Here is a 15,000-nt window from a genome sequence, read left to right on the forward strand (position 1 = left end):
TTTACCGTTGCAGCTCCCCATGTCCGAACTGGGGATTTCTGGGTAGGGGCTTCGGGTGCGCATTACATTTTTGCCCAAGCGTCCAGTGGGGTTTCTGGTGCGCTCCGAAGTGGGGTTATTGGAGCGCATCAAAGGTGCGCAATGCTGGTGCGAACCCGGGAGCGCTCCGATGTGTGCTCCAAGGTGCGGCGTGCACGAAGTCCGAGCCCGGTTTGCCCCGGGTGCGCACCTCGCGTGCACCTTCGCCGGGGTGAGCACCTTGGTGTGCAGACCTTGGTTGGGTTGCGCGCCCTGGTGCGCACCAAGGAGCGCTCTGAAGTGTGCTCCAAGGTGCGGCGTGCACGAAGTCGGAGCCCGGTTTGCCCCGGGTGTGCACCTCGGGTGCGCACCTCGCGTGCACCTTCGCTGCGGTGGGCACCTTGGCTGGGTTGCGCGCCTTGGTGGGCACCATGCAGTGCACGAAGTCGGAGCCCGGATTGCCCCGGGCGCGCACCTCCGCCAGGGTGGGCACCTTGGTGCGCACAACTTGCCTGGGCTGCGCACCAGGAAGGGCTCAAGATGGCACCCGCGTTCCGTTTTTTTCACTATCTTTCAGAACGGAAATTTTAAAATCTCGTTTTTTTTTGCCTTTTCTGGAAATTAGTGAAGGCAGCGCATCAAAGGTGCGCAACGCTGGTGCGAACCTGGGAGCGCTCCGATGTGTGCTCCAAGGTGCGGCGTGCACGAAGTCGGACCCCGGTTTGCCCCGGGTGCGCACCTCGCGTGCACCTTGGTGCGCACACCTTGGCTGGGTTGCGCGCCCTGGTGGGCACCATGGTGCGCACCAAGGAGCGCTCCGAAGTGTGCTCCAAGGTGCGGCGTGCACGAAGTCGGAGCCCGGTTTGCCCCGGGTGCGCACCTCGCGTGCACCTTCGCCGCGGTGGGCACCATGGCGTGCACGAAGTCGGAGCCCGGTTTGCCCCGGGTGCGCACCTCGCGTGCACCTTCGCCGGGGTGGGCACCTTGGTGTGCAGACCTTGGCTGGGTTGCGCGCCCTGGTGGGCACCATGGTGCGCACCAAGGAGCGCTCCGAAGTGTGCTCCAAGGTGCGGCCTGCACGAAGTCGGAGCCCGGTTTGCCCCGGGTGTGCACCTCGGGTGGGCACCTTGGTGCGCATGCCTTGCCTGGGCTGCGCACCAGGGCGGGCTCAAGATGGCACCCGCGTTCCTTTTTTTTCACTATCTTTCAAAACGGAAATTTTAAAATCTCATTTTTTTTTGCCTTTTTCTGGAAATTAGTGAAGGCAGCGCATCAAAGGTGCGCACCTCGCTGCCCACCACGGTGCGCAACGCCGGTGGGCACCCGGGAGTGCTTCGAAGTGTGCTCCAAGGTGCTGCGTGCACGTTGTCGGAGCCCGGTTTGCCCCGGGTGCGCACCTCGCGTGCACCTTCGTCGGGGTGGGCACCTTGGCTGGGTTTGCCCCGGCTGCGCTCCGAAGCGGGGTTATTGGAGCGCCGCCTCTTTTTTTGTCGGAGCGTTTGGTGGGGTTTCTCGCATTGGCTCTTCCGAGGCCCGGTTGCCACCCTGGCGCGCACGAAGTCGGAAGTAGGGTTAATTGCCCGGGTGCGCACCTTTGCCAGGGTGGGCACCTTACCTGGGCTGCGCACCAGGGCGGGCTCAAGATGGCACGCGCGTTCCGTTTTTTTCACTATCTTTCAAAACGGAAATTTTAAAATCTCCTTTTTTTTTTGCCTTTTCTGGAAATTAGTGAAGGCAGCGCATCAAAGGTGCGCACCTCGCTGCCCACCTTGGTGTGCTCTGAGGTGCGCACCCGGGAGCGCTACGAAGTGTGCTCCAAGGTGCGGCGTGCACGTTGTCGGAGCCCGGTTTGCCCCGGGTGCGCACCTCGCCTGCACCTTGGCCGGGGTGGGCACCTTGGCTGGGTTTGCCCAGGGTGCGCTCCGAAGCGGGGTTACTGGAGCGCCCCCTCTTTTTTTGTCAGAGCGTTTGGTGGGGTTTCTCGCATTGGCTCTTCCCAGGCCCGGTTGTTGGGTGCGCTCCCACCCTGGCGCGCGCGAAGTTGGAAGTTGGGTTAATTGCCCGGGCGCGCACCTTCGCCAGGGTGGGCACCTTGGTGCGCACACCTTGGCTGGGCTGCGCACCAGGGCGGGCTCAAGATGGCACCAGCATTCCCTTTTTCTCACTATCTTTCAAAACGGAAATTTTAAAATCTCGTTTTTTTTTTGCCTTTTATGGAAATTAGTGAAGGCATCGCATCAAAGGTGCGCACCTCGCTGCCCACCTTGGTGTGCTCCGAGGTGCCCACCACGGTGCGCAACGCCGGTGCGAACCCGGGAGCGCCCCGATGTGTGCTCCAAGGTGCGGCGTGCACGAAGTCGGACCCCGGTTTGCCCCGGGTGCGCACCTCGCGTGCACCTTGGTGCGCACACCTTGGATGGGTTGCGCGGCCTGGTGGGCACCATGGTGCGCACCAAGGAGCGCTCCGAAGTGTGCTCCAAGGTGCGGCGTGCACGAAGTCGGAGCCCGGTTTGCCCCGGGTACGCACCTCGCGTGCACCTTCGCCGGGGTGGGCACCTCGGCTGGGTTGCGCGCCCTGGTGCGCACCAAGGAGCGCTCCGAAGTGTGCTCCAAGGTGCGGCGTGCACGAAGTCGGAGCCCGGTTTGCCCCGGGTGCGCACCTTCGCCGCGGTGCGCACCATGGCGTGCACGAAGTCGGAGCCCGGTTTGCCCCGGGTGCGCACCTCGCGTGCACCTTCGGCGGGGTTGCGCGCCCTGGTGGGCACCATGGTGCGCACCAAGGAGCGCTCCGAAGTGTGCTCCAAGGTGCGGCGTGCACGAAGTCGGAGCCCGGTTTGCCCCGGGTGCGCACCTCGCGTGCACCTTCGGCGGGGTTGCGCGCCCTGGTGGGCACCATGGTGTGTGCTCCAAGGTGCGGCGTGCACGAAGTCGGAGCCCCGGTTTGCCCCGGGTGCGCACCTCGCGTGCACCTTCGCCGCGGTGGGCACCATGGCGTGCACGAAGTCGGAGCCCGGTTTGCCCCGGGTGCGCACCTCGCGTGCACCTTCGCCGGGGTGGGCACCTCGGCTGGGTTGCGCGCCCTGGTGCGCACCAAGGAGCGCTCCGAAGTGTGCTCCAAGGTGCGGCGTGCACGAAGTCGGAGCCCGGTTTGCCCCGGGTGCGCACCTCGCGTGCACCTTCGCCAGGGTGGGCACCTCGGTGCGCACACCTTCTCAATGTTTTCTTGCCTTTTCTGGAAATTGGTGAAGGCAGCGCATCAAAGGTGCGCACCTCGGTGTGCTCCGAGGTGCGAACCCGAGAGCGCTCCGAGGTGCCCACGAAGTCGAAAGTCGGGTTAATTGCATTGTTTTCCCCGGGTGCGCTCCGAGGTGCGCAACATCGGCGCGCACCAAGGAGGGCTCCGAAGTGTGCTCCAAGGTGCGCACGATGGCGTGCACCTCTGGTGCGCACGATTCGGAGCTCGGTTTGACCGGGGTGCGCACACCTTGGCTGGGTTGCGCACCTTTTGTGCGCTCCAAGGTGCGCACGAAGTCGGAGCTCGGTTTGCCCCGGGTGCGCACCTTCGCCAGGGTGCGCACCTTGATGCGCACGCCTTGGCTGGGCTGCGCACCCTTGGTGGGCGCCATGGTGCGCACCTTTCGTGCGCTCCAAGGTGCGCACGAAGTCGGAGCTCGGTTTGCCCCGGGTGCGCACCTTGGTGGGCGCCATGGTGCACTCCGAGGTGCCCAAGATTGGTGCGCACCAAGGAGCGCTCCGAAGTGCGCTCCAAGGTGCGCGCGAAGTCGAAAGTTGGGTTAATTGTCCGGTTTGCCTCGGGTGCGCACCTTGCGTGCACCTTCGCCAGGGTGGGCGCCTTGGTGCGCACACCTTGGCTGGGCTGCGCACACCTTGGCACCCGCGTTTCCTTCATTTTAAATTTTTTTTTTTTACAATCTCTCAAGTGGGAAATTCTATAATCTCAACTTTTTTTGCCTTTTCAGGAAACTTTTGAATGGAGCGCATCATTGGTGCGCTCCGAAGTGTGCTCCAAAGCTCTCTCCAGCTGCGTGCACCTGCCCCGGCCGCGCACCCCGGCCCCGCCCAGCTTCGCTCACCTGTCCCGGGCGTCTGGTGCGGAAACCTTAGAGTAAGAAACATCACCGTGCACCTTGGCCAACGTGCGCGACTCGACCGAGCGCGCACTGGCCGAGGTGCACACCGATTTCACCTGGGTGCGCGCGCAGCACCTCGGGCGCACCGGGGTGCGCGCACAACGCCCGGGTTGCACCGTGGCCTGTGTGCTCGGGGCGCCTCGGGTGCGCGCTCAGGTGTCGCCCCCCGCAGCGCGCGGTAGTGCGGGCAGCGCACCCCGGCCCGGCCCGGCCCCGACGAGAACGCAAACGGGCAAAAGGTTTATTCAAATAGCATTGCGACGCCCGGCGAAAAACTAAAAAAGGGTGCAACACCGGGACTTCCCGGGAGGTCACCCATCCCAGTACTACTCCGGCCCAAGCGCGCTTAACTGCGGAGTTCTGATGGATCCGGTGCACTAACGCTGGTATGATCGCACCCGTTATGAGCTTGTCGCAGTGTGTACTTAGCAAACCGCGACCCACGTGCGAATCCACCCCGGCCACCCACCCCCGTCGAGGTGCACACCCCTCCCTCGCGAAGTGCGCCCCGTTCGCCAAGTGTGAGCCCTGCCCGGGTGCGCGCACCTTGCTAGGGCGTCGGGTGTGCACCCGGCCCGGCCTACGTGCGTGCACCTGGAGGGGGCGTCGTGTGCGTGCAGTGTCCCGTCTGCAACGCGGTGCCCACACAACCACCTCGGGCGCAACGACCTGCGCTCACATGTGGGCCGAGTGCACCTTGGTGCATGTTCGGGGCGCCTCGGGTGCACGCTCGATCTTGCCCTGGTGCACCAAGGCGCTCGGTTTGCCCCGGGTGCGCACTTGGTGCAAGGTGGGCACCCAAAATAGGGATCAAGCACCAAAACACAAGTTTCGGGATGCAAAATGGGACCCAAGGACCACAAATGCGTTCCAAGACCCATGATGGGTCCACGAGAACAAAAATGTGTTCCGAGACTTAATAAACAAATATTGGGTTTTAGGAGAAGAAACATGCTCTGATGCCCAAAACGAGAATCGACCCCGAAAGGCCACAGGCCAAAAGTGGGATGCGAGACAAAAAAAAATGGGACCCGAGGACCAAAATTGGGTTCCCAGGTCGAAGACAGGGCAACCGGACAAGAAACGACCTCTAAGGCTCGAAATGAGTCCCGACGACTAAAACTTGACAAGAAGCACCCATCAGGCACCCAACTCGACACCCATGGGATGCCGACCCACCCGGGCTTCCACCTAGCACACCTTGGCACCCACCCACCCCTCGCACCCAACCTCGCACCCAACTTAGCACCTTTGAACCCACATTGGCACTCACCCTGACCCTGGCACCTTGGAACCCACATTGGCACTCACCTTGACCCTGGCACCCACCTTTGCACTCACCTTGGGACCCACCCTGGCTCCCACCTCGGCACCCACCCAGACACCCACCTTGGTTCCTTGGCACCCCACCTTGGATCCTTGGCACCCACCCCCGACACCCACCTTGGCACGCAACTTGGCTACTTGCCACCCACCTTGGCTCCTTGACGCCCACCCCCGACAACCACCCCCGTGACCTACCCTGGCTAGGGTTGGTGCACACCCACCCTGGTGCCCACCTTGGCACCCACCTATGACCCACCTTGGCACGCACCTTAGTACCCACCCCGTTACCCACCCTAGGACCCACCCCGTGACCCACCTTGGCCAGGGTGGGGTGCACCCACCCTGGTGCCCACCTTGGCACCCACCCATCCTAGCACCCAGCCTGTGACCGGGCTTGGAACCCAACCTTGCACCCGCACCCCGTCTTGGCCAGTGTGGGTGCGCACCCATCCTGGCACACACGTTGTGACACACCCCTTTAACCCACGCACCCCTAGCACCCACGTTGGCACCCACCTTGGAACCCAACCTAGCAACTTGGCACCCACCCCGTGACCCACCTTGGCATCCACCATAGCAGTCGCCGACTTGGCACCCACCTCGGCACCCACCTTGACACTTGTGGACCCACCTTGCCACTCACCCTAGCATCGACCCATCCTAGCACCCACCCTGGCACCTTTGCACCCCTAGCACTCACCCATCCTAGCACCTAACCTGTGACCCACCTTGACACTCACCCCTCGCACCCCACCTTGGAACCCAACCTAGCACCCACCCACCCTGACACCAACCCTAGCACCTACCCACCCTTGCACCCACCCTGTGACCCATCTTGGCACCCACCCATCCTACCACTCAACCTATCACCCACCTTCTCACCCACCTTGCATCCACCTTAGCACCCACCCACACTGGCACCTTGGCACCCACCTCGGGCAAGGTGGGTGCACACCCACCCTGGCACCCAATTTAGAACCCACCGAGCATGTTACCCACCTTGGCACCCCACATTGCAGCCCACCCTAGTACCCACCCTATGACCCACATTGGCATCCACACCCTAGCACCCAGGCACCTCGACACCCGCCTTGACACCCACCCTAGCACTGAACCTGTGACCCACCTTGGAACTCACCCTAGAACCCACCCACCCTGTGAACCACCTTGGCATCCACCTTAGCACCCACCCACCTTGGCACCCACTCTAGCACTCACCCATCCTAACACCCAACTTGTTACCCACCTTGGCACCCGCCCTCGCGTTCCACCTTGAAACCCACCCTAGCACCCACCCACGCAGGAGCCCACCTTGGCACCCAACCTAACACCCACGCATCCTGGCACCCAACTTGTGACCCACCTTGGAACCCACCCTAGTACCCACCTTTGAACCCACTATATCACCAACCCACCCTTGGCACCCACCCTATGACCCTCTTTGGAATCCACCCTAGCACGCACCCACCCTGGCACCCCACCATGGAGCGCACCCTAGCACCCACCCACCTCGGCACGCACCTCAACACCCACCTTGGTGTGCGCACTGCGCCAACCTCTCAAAGACCCTATGTGGTGCGCTCCAAAGTGTACACCTTTGGTGCGCTCCAAGGTGCGCACCTTTGGTGCACACCGAGGTGCACACCAAAGTGTGCACCGAGGTGAGCACCAAAGTGCACTTCCAGGGTGCACACCAAGGCGTGCACCTTTGGTGCGGTCAATGCAAACAAATTCGGAAGTTGGGGTCGATGTCCTAATCGCTGCTGCAGACTACACGTATGAGAATCGGACAAATAGCTTTATATAGGGGAGGTGTTGCGTTTGATGGTCGACTCCCCTGGTTGTGTGCACTGCACCAACTTCAAAGACCCTGTCTTGTTTAAGAAGTCAAAAGTTGGGGTGGATGTCCTAATCATTGCTGCAGTCTACGCATGTATGAGAATCAGACAAATAGCTTATATAGGGGAGGTGTTGCATTCGGTGGGTTGACTCCCCTGGTTGTGCGCACTGCGCCAACCTCAAAGACCCCGCATAGCAGAAGAAGTCGGAAGTCGGATTTTGGTGAGCACCAAGGCGTGCACCTTTGGTGCGGTCAACGCAGACGAATTCAGAAGTTGGGGTGGATGTCCTAATCGTTGTTGCAGGCTACACATGTATGAGAATCAGACAAATAGCTTATATAGGGGAGGTGTTGGGTTTGATGGGTCAACTCCCTTGGTTGTTGCGCATTACGCCAACCTCAAAGACCTTGTTTTCGTTAAGAAGTCAAAAGTTGGGGTCAATGTCCTAATGGCTCCTGCAGGCTACACATGTATGAGAATCGGACAAAATAGCTTATATAGGGGAGGTGTTGGGGTTTGATGGGTCGACTCCCCTGGTTGTGCGCATTACGTCAACCTCAAAGACCTTGTTTTCGTTAAGAAGTCAAAAGTTGGGGTCGATGTCCTAATTTGCTCCTGTAGACTACACATGTATGAGAATCAGACAAATAGCTTATATAGGGGAGGTGTTGGGTTTGATGGGTTGACTCCCCTAGTTGTTCGCATTACACCAACCTCAAAGACCTTGTTTTCGTTTAGAAGCCGAAAGTTGGGGTCGATGTCCTAATTGCTCCTGCAGGCTACGCATGTATGAGAATCAGACAAATAGCTTATATAGGGGAGGTGTTGGGTTTGATGGGTCGACTCCCCTGGTTGTGCGCATTGCGCCAACCTCAAAGACCCTGCATTGCGGATGAAGTCGAAAGTCAGAGTTTGGTGTGCTACAAGGTGTGGTCGAAGGTGCTCACCTAGGTGTGCACCTTTGGAGCACAGGAAAAGTGCCCTCCAAAAGTGCGCACCTTTGGAGTGCACAAAAGTGCCCTCCAAAAGTGCGCACCTTTGGAGCGCAGAAAAAGTGCCCTCCAAAAAGTGCCCTCCAAAAGTGCGCACCTTTGGAGCGCAGAAAAGTGCCCTCCAAAAAGTGCCCTCCAAAAGTGCGCACCTTTGGAGCGCAGAAAAGTGCCCTCCAAAAAGTGCCCTCCAAAAGTGCGCACCTTTGGAGCGCAGAAAAGTGCCCTCCAAAAGTGCGCACCTTTGGAGCGCAGAAAAGTGCCCTCCAAAAAGTGCCCTCCAAAAGTGCGCACCTTTGGAGCGCAGAAAAGTGCCCTCCAAAAAGTGCCCTCCAAAAGTGCGCACCTTTGGAGCGCAGAAAAGTGCCCTCCAAAAAGTGCCCTCCAAAAGTGCGCACCTTTGGAGCGCAGAAAAGTGCCCTCCAAAAAGTGCCCTCCAAAAGTGCGCACCTTTGGAGCGCAGAAAAGTGCCCTCCAAAAAGTGCCCTCCAAAAGTGCGCACCTTTGGAGCGCAGAAAAGTGCCCTCCAAAAGTGCGCACCTTTGGAGCGCACAAAAGTGCCCTCCAAAAGGTGCGCACTTTTGGTGCGCACCAAGGCGCTGGTTCGGTCGTTGCAGGCGAGTTCGGAAGTTGGGGTCGATGTCCTGAGCGGAGGTGCAAACTACACAGGTGTCGGAATCGGACAAATAGCTTATATAGGGGAGGTGTATGCTTCGATGGGTCGACTCCCCAGGTTGAGCGCACCGCGCCAACCTCAAAGACCCTACGGTATGGATGAAGTCGGAAGTTGGGTCCGATGACCAATTCGATTAGTAGGTATTGCTCATGAGGTCGGAATTTGGGTCCGATGACCTGCCATGTGCAGGAAGGCGAATGTTGACACTGTGCGTTGCAAGGTGCACACCAAGGCGCTGGTGCGGTCTTTTTAGTCGAGTTCGGAAGTTGGGGTCGATGTCCTGATCGGAGGTGCAAGCTACACAGGTGTGGGAATCGGACAAATAGCTTATATAGGGGAGGTGTATGCTTCGTTGGGTCGACTCCCCGGGTTGAGCGCACCGCGCCAACCTCAAAGACCCTACGGTATGGATGAAGTCGGAAGTTGGGTCCGATGACCGATTCGATATGTAGGCATACTCGCGAGGTCGGAATTTGGGTCCGATGACCTGCCACGTGCAGGAAGGCGAATGTTGGCACTGTGCGTTGCAAGGTGCGCACCAAGGCGCTGGTTCGGTCGTTGGAGGCGAGTTCGGAAGTTGGGGTCGATGTCTTGATCGGAGGTGCAAACTACACAGGTGTGGGAATCGGACAAATAGCTTATATAGGGGAGGTGTATGCTTCGTTGGGTCGACTCCCCGGGTTGAGCGCACCGCGCCAACCTCAAAGACCCTACGGTATGGATGAAGTCGGAAGTTGGGTCCGATGACCGATTCGATATGTAGGCATACTCGCGAGGTCGGAATTTGGGTCCGATGACCTGCCATGTGCAGGAAGGCGAATGTTGGGACTGTGCGTCGCAAGGTGCGCACCAAGGCGCTGGTGCCGTCGTTGCAGTCGAGTTCGGAAGTTGGGGTCGATGTCCTGGTCAGAGGTGCAAACTACACAGGTGTGGGAATCGGACAAATAGCTTATATAGGGGAGGTGTATGCTTCGATGGGTCGACTCCCTGGGTTGAGCGCACCGCGCCAACCTCAAAGACCCTACAGTATGGATGAAGTCGGAAGTTGGGTCCGATGACCGATTCGATACGTAGGCATATTGGCGAGGTCTGAATTTGTGTCCGATGACCTGCCATGCGCAGGAAGGCGGAATTTGGGTCCGATGACCGAGTTGATGGCGTGCCATGCGCAGAAAGGCGGAATTTGGGTCCGATGACCGAGTTGATGTTGATGGCCCGCCATGCACAGGAAGGCGGAATTTGGGTCCGATGACCGATTTGAAGGCGTGCCATACGCAAAAAGGCGGAGTTTGGGTCCGATGACCGAGTTGATATTGATGGCCCGCCATGCGCAGGAAGGCGGAATTTGGGTCCGATGACCTGACATACGCATGGAGTCCGACTCGGGGGCCGATGTTCGATTCGATGACTTGCATTGTGGGTAAAGTCGGAAGTTGTGGTCTTTGACCCGATTCGATGACCAGACTTCGGCTGCTTGAGAATCGGACAAATAACTTATATAGGGGAGGTAGTGTTCTCGAGCATCCTCCCCCCGTGCCCGTTTATGTCGATTGATGCTGGTGCTCGACTGGTTGGAGCGCTCGGATGCAAAAATCTTGCACCAGGATTTATCGATTGTGATGGACACGGCAAGTCTCCTGATTGCTATGCAGGAGCTCATCGTGAATCTCTATGCGGCCTTGGTATGGACTCGACCTGCGGAATGGTTCGGCAATGGTAGTCGCTCCAACACGTCCTTGCAATGGCCACAGAGGTGATTCGACTAGAGCTCCAGTCTAGCTTTTGGGTTGCTTGGCGGACTGGTATAGCCGCGATCGAGTTCCGGCCATGAACGTTTTAGATAGCTCTTGGGCTTTCTGGGACGGAAGTCGGAAGTTTGGGCTGTTGTCCGATTTGATGACCATTCTTCGGATGTGTGAGAATCGGACAAATAACTTATATAGGGGACTGTGTTGTCTCACGCAGCCCCCTCCGTGCCCCTCTATCTCGACCGATGTTGGTGCTTGAAAGGGTTGGGATCGCTCGGATTTATAAACGTGCACCACCATTTGTCGAGTGTGAGGGACGCGGCAGGTCTCCTAAATGCTATGCGGGCGCTCTCTGAGAATCTCTATCCGGCCTCGACACAGACTAGTCTTGCTGAATGGTTTGGCACTGGTAGTCGATCCAACACGTCGTTGTTGTGGCCGCCTAGGCGATTCGATTCGAGCCCCCGTCTAGCTTTTGGGTTGCTTGGCGGATTTTGCCCTATCCGCAAGTGAGCTCGGTCCCTAAACGTTCGAGAAACCCGATTGCTATGCGCCGACTCTCTTTCTTGCGAGCCTCCATCTAGCTTTTGGGTCTCTACGGAACGGAAGTCGGAATCTGGGACCGTTGTTTGATTCGACGAGGCAGACTACGGTTGTGCGAGAATCGGACAAATAACTTATATAGGGGAGGTGTTGACTGGAGCATTCTCCCCCGTGCCCCTCTAACTCGACCAATGCTGGCGCTCGAACGGTGGTAGCGCTCGGATTTTCATTGAGCGCCAGCATTGGTCGATTTAGAGGGGCATGCGAGATTCCCGAATGCTATGCGAGGGCTCTAACGGAAATGTCTATTGGTTTCGGTATGGATGCAATTGCGAGTGGTTCGGCAAAGGTAGTCGTTCCGATGCGTCCATGTCGTGGCCAAATCGATAATTCGATTTGAGCCCTCGTATAGCATTTGGGTCTCTCGATGTGATTCCGCATTCCAGTCCCTTTGGGCACTGCTTGAGCCGCATCCCAGGGGGTTCCCTTCCCAATAATCTGCCTCGCAACCCGATTGCTATGCGGTGAGGCTCCTCGGCCGCCTCGGAACTATCTGTGTATCAGACGCATCGCGGGATAAGGGGTTGGCAACGGTAGTCGCCCCAAGCGCGTCCGATGCTTGGACCATTCCGAGGCGGCCCTGAAGCCTCTTCCGTCTAGCCGTTGGGTCCTTCTCGCCGCATCCCTCGCCTCGCACCCCGATTGCTATGCGGTGAGGCTCCTCGGCCGCCTCGGAACTATCTGTGTATCGGACGCGTCGCGGGATAAGGGGTTGTCACTGGTAGTCGCCCCAAGCGCGTCCGATGCTTGGACCATTCCGAGGCGGCCCTGAAGCCTCTTCCGTCTAGCCGTTGGGTCCTTCTCGCCGCATCCCTCGCCTCGCACCCCGATTGCTATGCGGTGAGGCTCCTCGGCCGCCTCGGAACTATCTGTGTATCGGACGCGTCGCGGGATAAGGGGTTGTCATTGGTAGTCGCCCCAAGCGCGTCCGATGCTTGGACCATTCCGAGGCGGCCCTGAAGCCTCTTCCGTCTAGCCGTTGGGTCCTTCTCGCCGCATCCCTCGCCTCGCACCCCGATTGCTATGCGGTGAGGCTCCTCGGCCGCCTTGGAACTATCTGTGTATCGGACGCGTCGCGGGATAAGGGGTTGTCACTGGTAGTCGCCCCAAGCGCGTCCGATGCTTAGACCATTCCGAGGCGGACCCGAAGCCTCTTCCGTCTAGCCGTTGGGTCCTTCTCGCCGCATCCTTCGCCTCGCACCCCGATTGCTATGCGGTGAGGCTCCTCGGCCGCCTCGGAACTATCTGTGTATCGGACGCGTCGCGGGATAAGGGGTTGTCACTGGTAGTCGCCCCAAGCGCGTCCGATGCTTGGACCATTCCGAGGCGGACCCGAAGCCTCTTCCGTCTAGCCGTTGGGTCCTTCTCGCCGCATCCCTCGCCTCGCACCCCGATTGCTATGCGGTGAGGCTCCTCGGCCGCCTTGGAACTATCTGTGTATCGGACGCGTCGCGGGATAAGGGGTTGTCACTGGTAGTCGCCCCAAGCGCGTCCGATGCTTGGACCATTCCGAGGCGGACCCGAAGCCTCTTCCGTCTAGCCGTTGGGTCCTTCTCGCCGCATCCCTCGCCTCGCACCCCGATTGCTATGCGGTGAGGCTCCTCGGCCGCCTTGGAACTATCTGTGTATCGGACGCGTCGCGGGATAAGGGGTTGTCACTGGTAGTCGCCCCAAGCGCGTCCGATGCTTGGACCATTCCGAGGCGGACCCGAAGCCTCTTCCGTCTAGCCGTTGGGTCCTTCTCGCCGCATCCCTCGCCTCGCACCCCGATTGCTATGCGGTGAGGCTCCTCGGCCGCCTTGGAACTATCTGTGTATCGGACGCGTCGCGGGATAAGGGGTTGTCACTGGTAGTCGCCCCAAGCGCGTCCGATGCTTGGACCATTCCGAGGCGGCCCCGAAGCCTCTTCCGTGTAGCCGTTGGGTCCTTCTCGCCGCATCCCTCGCCTCGCACCCCGATTGCTATGCGGTGAGGCTCCTCGGCCGCCTTGGAACTATCTGTGTATCGGACGCGTCGCGGGATAAGGGGTTGTCACTGGTAGTCGCCCCAAGCGCGTCCGATGCTTGGACCATTCCGAGGCGGCCCCGAAGCCTCTTCCGTGTAGCCGTTGGGTCCTTCTCGCCGCATCCCTCGCCTCGCACCCCGATTGCTATGCGGTGAGGCTCCTCGGCCGCCTTGGAACTATCTGTGTATCGGACGCGTCGCGGGATAAGGGGTTGTCACTGGTAGTCGCCCCAAGCGCGTCCGATGCTTGGACCATTCCGAGGCGGACCTGAAGCCTCTTCCCTCTAGCCGTTGGGGCTTTCTCGCCGCATCCCTCGCCTCGCACCCTGATTGCTATGCTGTGAGGCTCCTCGGCCGCCTTGGAACTATCTGTGTATCGGACGCATCGCGGGATAAGGGGTTGGCAGTGGTAGTCGCCCCAAGCGCATCCGATGCTTGGACCATTCCGAGGCGGCCCTGCAGCCTCTTCCGTCTAGCCGTTGGGGCCATCTCGCCGCATCCCCCACCTCGCACCACGATTGCTATGCGGTGAGGCTCCTTGGCCGCCTCGGAACTATCTGTGTATCGGACGCATCGCGGGATAAGGGGTTGTCACTGGTAGTCGCCCCAAGCGCGTCCGATGCTTGGACTATTCCGAGGCGGCCCTGCAGCCTCTTCCGTCTAGCCGTTGGGGCCATCTCGCTGCATCCCCCACCTCCTCGGCCGCCTCGGAACTATCTGTGTATCGGACGCATCGCGGGATAAGGGGTTGGCAGTGGTAGTCGCCCCAAGCGCGTCCGATGCTTGGACTATTCCGAGGCAGCCCTGCAGCCTCTTCCGTCTAGCCTTTGGGGCCATCTCGCCGCATCCCTCGCCTCGCACCCCGATTGCTATGCGGTGAGGCTCCTCGGCCGCCTGGGAACTATCTTCGTATCGGACGCATCGCGGGATAAGGGGTTGTCACTGGTAGTCGCCCCAAGCGCGTCCGATGCTTGGACTATTCCGAGGCGGCCCTGTGGCCTCTTCCGTCTAGCCGTTGGGGCCATCTCGCCGCATCCCCCACCTCGCACCCCGATTGCTATGCGGTGAGGCTCTTCGGCCGCCTTGGAACTATCTTCGTATCGGACGCATTGCGGGATAAGGGGTTGTCACTGGTAGTGGCCCCAAGCGCGTCCGATGCTTGGACTATTCCGAGGCGGCCCTGCAGCCTCTTCCGTCTAGCCGTTGGGGCCATCTCGCCGCATCCCCCACCTCGCACCCCGATTGCTATGCGGTGAGGCTCCTCGGCCGCCTTGGAACTATCTTCGTATCGGACGCATCGCGGGATAAGGGGTTGTCACTGGTAGTCGCCCCAAGCGCGTCCGATGCTTGGACTATTCCGACGCGGCCCTGTGGCCTCTTCCGTCTAGCCGTTGGGGCCATCTCGCCGCATCCCCCACCTCGCACCCCGATTGCTATGCGGTGAGGCTCCTCGGCCGCCTTGGAACCATCTTCGTATCGGACGCATCGCGGGATAGGGGGCTGTCACTGGTAGTCGCCCCAAGCGTGTCCGATGCTTGGACCATTCCTAGGCGGCCCTGAAGCCTCTTCCGTCTAGCCGTTGGGGCCTTCCCGCCCCATCCCTCGCCTCGCACCCCCGATTGCTATGCGGTGAGGCTCCTCGGC

At 60.0% G+C, this 15,000-nt stretch overlaps 1 non-coding gene across 1 annotated transcript; it reads right to left on the reverse strand.

The window, feature by feature from the left end:
- Positions 1–4,451: 4,451 nt before the first annotated feature.
- Positions 4,452–4,569, reverse strand: LOC131862883 (5S ribosomal RNA). The gene has a single exon (XR_009361819.1). It is a non-coding gene; the product is annotated as a 5S ribosomal RNA (ribosomal RNA).
- Positions 4,570–15,000: the final 10,431 nt, after the last annotated feature.

The sequence above is a fragment of the Cryptomeria japonica genome, unplaced genomic scaffold (assembly GCF_030272615.1).
Source record: "Cryptomeria japonica unplaced genomic scaffold, Sugi_1.0 HiC_scaffold_52, whole genome shotgun sequence".
Taxonomy (NCBI): Eukaryota; Viridiplantae; Streptophyta; class Pinopsida; order Cupressales; family Cupressaceae; genus Cryptomeria; species Cryptomeria japonica.